Source organism: Oryza brachyantha, chromosome 8 (genome assembly GCF_000231095.2).
Source record: "Oryza brachyantha chromosome 8, ObraRS2, whole genome shotgun sequence".
Lineage (NCBI taxonomy): Eukaryota > Viridiplantae > Streptophyta > Magnoliopsida > Poales > Poaceae > Oryza > Oryza brachyantha.
In genome coordinates, this window is record NC_023170.2 from 8,975,576 (window position 1) to 8,982,970 (window position 7,395).

At 41.4% G+C, this 7,395-nt stretch overlaps 1 long non-coding RNA gene across 1 annotated transcript; it reads right to left on the reverse strand.

Annotated features, from left to right (window-relative positions):
* Positions 1-5,403: 5,403 nt before the first annotated feature.
* Positions 5,404-7,169, reverse strand: LOC102702400. Its single transcript, XR_423733.3, has 3 exons — positions 6,651-7,169; positions 6,192-6,296; positions 5,404-5,691 (listed from the first exon to the last, which is right to left on the reverse strand). It is a non-coding gene; the product is annotated as an uncharacterized LOC102702400 (long non-coding RNA).
* Between the last annotated feature and the right edge of the window lie 226 nt (positions 7,170-7,395).

Genomic DNA, 7,395 nt, shown 5'->3' on the forward strand with positions numbered 1-7,395 from the left:
TCAGCTGCAATCAATCAAGATTCATAGACTGATCACACGCACATGCATATATATAGATATATATACACAGGCAAGTCATCCTTGGCTACCAGAACTCACTCTCATCGCCATGTAAGGCACCTTATCACTAGATTCATCTTCAGTTTCTCACACTCTCACTGCTACTGCTGATCGATGTTAATTTGCACAAGCTAGGCACTTAACTGGGGCACTTAGCAGATGGCTTATTTTATGTGTCTTGAAGTTGCAGTGTGTATGTATGAATGTCCATGGCCATGGCCACCTATTTATAGCTCTTTCATCAGCTGGTTACTATTTCTACAAATTAAGCAGGTAGCTAGCAAGCATATGCAGGACTTGAGGCTGATATTTCTGTTAGCTCGATCTGCCACATCTCTCTCTAGCTTCTCCTCCTTTGAGCCCTACAAGCAGCAGGAATATGTTCTTCTCATGATTGGCGTCTCGCTTTTTGGCGTTGCTGGTTTCAGAGCTGCGAACCTAATCTCACTATACTTTTATTTATCGTCAATATTTAGCTCGTACTGCATTTGGTTTTTAATAGATGGCGCGGTTAACTTTTGGATATATGTTGAATTATTCATCTCATGAAAAAATGAAAATAGGTGATAAACTATATATTAAATCATAATTACATATATATTTTAAAATAAGACGTATGGTCAAATATATATTAAATAGTCAAGGATATCATTTATTAAAAACCAAAGAAAATATATGTGTAGCAACAACGATATGATTCATACAAAGATCAGTTGACATGCACATTGACATTTGCCCGTATTTATCTAGATACATATATTTCATATGCCTCATGTATAACGATTATGCTATTTATTTAGAAAAGAAGGGAGCAAAAAAAGTCACGATATAAAATGTGATAGTTGAGATGAATAAAATAGTACAAAATTTGATGCGTAAGGAATAAAGTAGTGTCTTGGGATATGTTGACAAATTAGAAGGTGTAGGACCAAATAACATTGATCATAGGGGTGAGGGACGTCAATGAACCCATTTGGACTCATAAACCCATAATACATAATAAATTGAACTACCGACTCACATGTCAATCTAATTCCACGTCATCCATCGATAATGTCCATGTGACTAAGCTAGAGCCTGATTATTCAGTGATATATCCCGATGACTCTAACCTTGGAAACCCAGTCTCAGTCCCTCGACACTCACTGTAATCACCTACTAGCTTCTCCTACACATCAAAGATAAATAAAACATATTTTAGAAACAAGTTCTTCCAAACATAAAACTATATTACACCCAACAAGACGTATTTTGCTAATTATTCATCACACATCACACATGATCTAATGAAAGGCAAAAACCAATATATTACTGTTAGAGGGAGTGGCAAATTAATCGTGCGATCTTCATGTTAGTTTACGTGACATTTTAGTTTGTCTGACATATATCTATCAGATTTATTTGCTAGCTAGCATATACTGATTAAAGATTCCTCTGTTGAATGGAAATTTTGTAAAGAATTATTGGAAGCCTAGTCACAGGTGTGGATTTCTGGTAACCGGTATTTAGATCTGTGGTTTATAGTCATACACCAAACACTCCACCAATATATCTTTAGTACTTCTAAGGAAAAAACATTAATTTATATCTATGCCTAGTGAAAGGCTAAGGCATAACTATGTATTCCATTTTTTTGAAAAAAAATCTATATATTGTACAATAAACTATTTTTGCATTTTGAGTGGATAGCATCACAAATTAATTTGCCAATCTTGTTCTCTGTCTTCTTAAATCCATAGTCAACTCTCTTCTCTTAACAAAAAAAATGCAATTTTTTTTGCGTGCAATGCATATATATTGCCGGCAATCGATCGATGGGCGGCGATCGATCGATGCTGGAATGGAATAGTTCCTGCTTATCCTTCTATAAAGGCAACAATGCTAGTAGCTAGCTGACCTTGAGAAAGCGAGATCAGATCGTAGTATGGGCATATATATTATATTACATGTCAATTGATATGATGCATGGTATATATATGAGATGGATGGCAGTTGGAAAGCTGCACGGCTATCTGGGCATGCATATATGCTACACTGACTACATCTGGATCCTCATATACCTCTTGAGATTGAGATTGTAAGAATTTAATTTCAGAAACAAATTTATAATATTTATATATATTCTAAATATTATAATATTTCGATCGGACCCAGTTGGCATAACGGGTTGGTCACCGAAGGCAATCTCGTCATTTTTAAAAATTTTTACTCCGAAATTAATGAAATTATGGCCGGAGTGTCTACCAGCTAATTATCACATTTTTGTGGTGTCCTACAGCAAATTCGTTATTTTACAGTGTCCACCAGCTAATTACACGTTTTTTCGATGTCCTGTAGCAAATTTTGCCCCCCTTATAAGGGTCCAAACCCTCTCCCACCTTCTTCCAAAGGCCCAAAACTCATCTTCTAGCTTAGTCAAAGCTTTCTCCCATAGTCAAACCCGTCCATTGACCTTACTTCACACCCCATCTTTGTCAACTCACATCTATCTTAAAAGTGCAGTAATACGAAGACAAAAATACAATAACATGCTTTATAAAATGCAGTAACAACATCAAAATATAGTCACGATGGATCTAGTTTTTTCAATCATATTTTTTTAACCAATGTGGTGAAAACGGTTTTAAAAAATAATATAAAACACATGAGATATTGCTCTCTAAAGATTGAGAATACAATATTTTAGCTCTCTCACATGCATTAGTTATACTGTAGCAACATTATACAATCATGATGTTAATGTACTTCTATCGTGATGTTATTGTATGTCTATCACGATGTTACTGTAATTCTGCAACACACATGTTACTGCATGTATATCGCAATGTTACTGCATTTTTATCACGATATTGCTGCAATTGTGTAGTATCAATACATATATTTTATAGCAACATAGCATTATTATTACATAGAAAGCGCATTTTTACTGCACTTATAGATATTTTTTAAGATTTCAAACTTTAAACAACTTTATCTCTCACCTCGTATATTAGTTTTTAAGAATTTTTGTACCACATTGTTTGAAAAAAATTGTTTTAAAAAAGTAGATCCCTCATGGGTATTTTTGACGTCGTTACTGCAAATTAGTTATCGTGTTACTGTATTTTTGTCATTGTGTTACTGCACAATTCCTATGAGACGAGAAATGAGCTTAGATAGACATAAGAAGAAGCCCATAAATGGGTTGACCCACGGGATTAACTTTTTGACCAGCATTTTAAATGAGGTGGGGTGGTTTTTTGGCCCTTGGGAGGAGGGTGAGAAGTGGGATGGAACTTGAGAGGCCTGGGAAGGGAGATGGTATAGAATAACTTATACTAAGGGGATGCACGTATTAATCTTACTCTACATCTATATATGTACTACTATAAAAAAACAGCAACGATTTTGCCAACCAATTTCGTCCGTCGGTTCACCCGTCCACAGCGTGCGTCGTTTCCGAGTCGGTCACGACACGGCGTCCCACTCCCACACGAGGACGAGGTAGTACTTGGTCGTACACCACAGTGCCGGTTGCACCCATCACCGCCTGCATCTGCAGCATGTTTGCGTAGGGTAGGGGCACCCTCGCGGCGGGGCCGGTGCGATGGTCGTATTTAGGTGGTATTTAGTTGTCAAAATTTTTTCGCAGAAACATCACATCGAACGTTTGACCGGATGTCGGAAGGGATTTTCGGACACATGAAAAAACGAATTTTACGGCTAGCCTAGAAACCACGAGACGAATCTTTTGAGCCTAATTAATCCGTCATTAGCACATGTTGGTACTGTAGCACTTATGGCAACTAATTAGGCTCAAAAGATTCGTCTCAAGATTTCTTACATAACTGTGCAATTAGTTTTTTTTCATCCATATTTAATGCTTTATTTAGGTGTCCAAAAATTTGATTTGATGTTTTTGGAAAAAAAAATTTTAGGAGCTAAACAAGGCCTTAGCCTTGGTGACCTCGACAAGGGGAAGCACCAGCCCGGCGAGTGCCGCAGTGGCGATGGCCTCGCAGAACCCTGTTCAGTTCAGTATGCCTTGGAGGAATGGCCCGCTGGCTTCATGAACGACGGGCCGAGTACCGATCCCAGCACCGTCGGGCCGATGGTGAGCAACACGACGGCGTTGGCCGATCAAGAATGGGGTGAAGCTAGCAGAGCCCCACGAACAGGAACACAAACATGACGGTGAATCAGTGATTCCGGTGAAGGCAAGCGAGCTGCGTCGCCAGCAATAGGAACGTGGACAGCGGCAGCGCCTGCATGGCGTAGAACCCACCAAGCGCGGCAGCCACTTCGACGCAGGAGGAGGAGGAGGAGGTTGGGATCCCATGCCTGCAGCTGCGGTAGAGCGACACGCGGAGCGGCGGAAGCAAGAGCAGCCAGCTGGAGATCTAGAGCATGGCGGACAGCTAGAGATGGCTCCCACCGTGCGCGAAGCAAGGCCTTGGTTAGTTCCCAAAATTTTTTTTCAAAAACATCACATCGAATTTTTAGACACCTAAATAAAGCATTAAATATGGATGAACCAAAAAACTAATTGCACAGTTATGGAAGAAATCTTGAGACGAATCTTTTAAGCCTAATTAGTCCATGAATAGCCATAAGTGCTACAGTAACAAACATGTGCTAATGACGGATTAATTAGGCTCAAAAGATTCGTCTCACGGTTTCTTGGCTAGCCATGAAATTCATTTTTTTATTCGTGTCCGAAAACCCCTTCTGACATCCCGTCAAACATTTGATGTGACAATTCTCCCAAAAGTAAACCCGGAGGAGGAGCGGCCGACCAGCGCCGAGTGGCACCGGACGACGGGACAGGCTCTGAATATGACCAGCAACACAATGACCAGTACCTTGCCGGTGACACACTCCTAGTGGACGATCGAGTTGCTAGGCATCGCCTTGGTTTCTTGCATGGCTACAGAACTAGCGCTAGCAGCAGCAGTGGTGGCCATGATCAAATGAGGCAATGCTTAATTACTGCAAGCTTGAAACTTTGGATAGTGTTAGACCTGGATCTTGCGTGGCTGGACAACGGGAAACGGCGGTATCTGTTCTACGTCTACTTGGCTCCTTCCAAGGTTTGCAAAATTCAAACTATCAACTTATAGGGTTTCGACAAATGTCACGACTCTTAAAAAATCAATCAATAGTGCTTTCACCCATCGTTTTTTCAAACCACTAGGTTTTCGACGCATAAAATGAATGAAAGGTCATCCTGCATGTTTCATTCATTTGCTAGCGTTGCAGCACGGTTTCTTATGTAAAAAAGATTTAATTTCATCCACCCACTGTGTAATAACATTATTCTTATGCAAACACGTAGCAACGCACGGGCATTTTTCTAGTATATATATATACATATATATATATATGCTCAATTTGATTTTCTTTTCATTTGATATATATGATTCAATCCACTCGATTGTGATCACAGTTGTTAGAGAAAAAAAAAATGTTCCCTGGTCAATTGATGAACACAACTTAATTACAAACTTTCATCGTATTGTGCTGTCCAATGAGCAAACCCTTCTGTGAAAATGGTTGCAGATTAGTCCTCTGTGCTGTCCAATGAGCAAACTCTTCTGTGAAAATGGTTGCAGATTAGTCCTCTCTGTCTCTCACGTGGACACAGACAAACATCTGTTCGAATACCATTAGACTAGTCATTGTAAGGTTATTTATTAGGATGATGTGGAAATAATAATATAGATATTATAGCTTGGTTTACAAATGGAACATCTATTAAATATAATATGATATCCAACTATGACATATCACTCAGATACCGTTCCATATTTTCGATCAGAACATTAATAATTATATGCATTATCATTTTTCCTGTATAATTTAAAAAGAAACCATCCAAAAACCATAATATCCATTTTTTTTCGGTGACAGACGAGTAGTCCATTGTTTTTTATCTGCCGAAACAGAGAATATGCATTAGCTACGAACAGCTAAAATTGAAGCACACTAGGTAATCCAGAGATATTCCCTTCTCACTTCCCACACACAAAACTACTCACTTGAGCAATTCTTTGTTCTCTAAACGACTGAAGGTATACAATCAGCCTACTGACACAAAACAAAGCATGCTGAAAAATCTCCTATCCAAGAAAAATTGTATGAGCTACACTTACATGGACAAGCTTAGCCTGGTTCTGCTGCCGAGGAGTCGCTTGAAGCTGCAGCCTTATCAAGTTCACTTCAACCTTGCTAAGTGACATGATTAATATGACGAAAATCTACAGAAGCAATAGAAAAAAAAAAGACACACACCATCATGCAACATCCCAGCAAACACAACATCAGATCAACGCGAGATTATTCTCTTCTAACACCACCAAGGTTATCAAACTAACAGCTAACATTAGAACATCTGTTTAAACAGACATTAAATTTGCAGATAATAAAATCACAGACTGCTAGCAACATAGTGCAAATTCATCACAGACATTAAATTTCCCATGAAGGAATGAAATCACAGGATATTACATAGTGCTGCTAGCAACATACGAACAAACTGGCTGCAAACAAAACAAATCAGCAAATATGGAAAGAAGAGAAAATTAATAGCTCAGTAAAACTTCGAAGCTGACCTGTTGAATGCCGATCCTGCGCACAGCCGGTTACTCCAGGGCAGCCATCCTACTGTCGTCTCGCCGGTCCACCGCCCGCCGGCAGCTGCGGCCTTGGTCTACTCTAGGGTTTGGGTAGGGGGCGCACAGGCTGCGGAGGGAGGAGGAGAGGACTGGCGGGGGAGGAGGGGACTCACGGAGACGGGGCTGGCGACCCTACGCTCGCTCGACGCCGGCGACACCGGAGGGACGGGAGGCGAGGCCGGCGGGAGCGAGGCCGGCTGCTGCCTTCTGCGATTGAGAGAAAAGGCAGGGAGGCGGAAGGGGCGCGACCACGGATGGGGCAAGATCCCAACGATCCCCGCCGCGGAGGCCCGCCTGATCTTGCTCCCGACCACCCGGAGAGGAACTAGCTGGCCGCGCCGCGCAGCGCGGGCAGACGGCTGACTTCCGGCGGAGTGGGTCGCCGGCTCACCGCCGGTCGCGTCGGCCATCGGACGCGGTGGAGGTTGGGAATCTCCTCAGCAAAGGGCCCACCAAATTTCCTCCATGTGGATTTCAACTCAGCGCGCCTCAAGCCCAGCAGCTGGCTATATTGGGCCGAAACATGACTTCGAGTTACGCGTGACCCAGGATAATTGGGCCGTAAGGGAATTTTGATTTCGTGTGGTCCAGTAATGGGACTTCGATTTACGCGTGGCCCATTGTAATTTGTTGGGCCACGTAACGGGATTCCGATTACGTGACGCCCAGGAATGGGGATAGG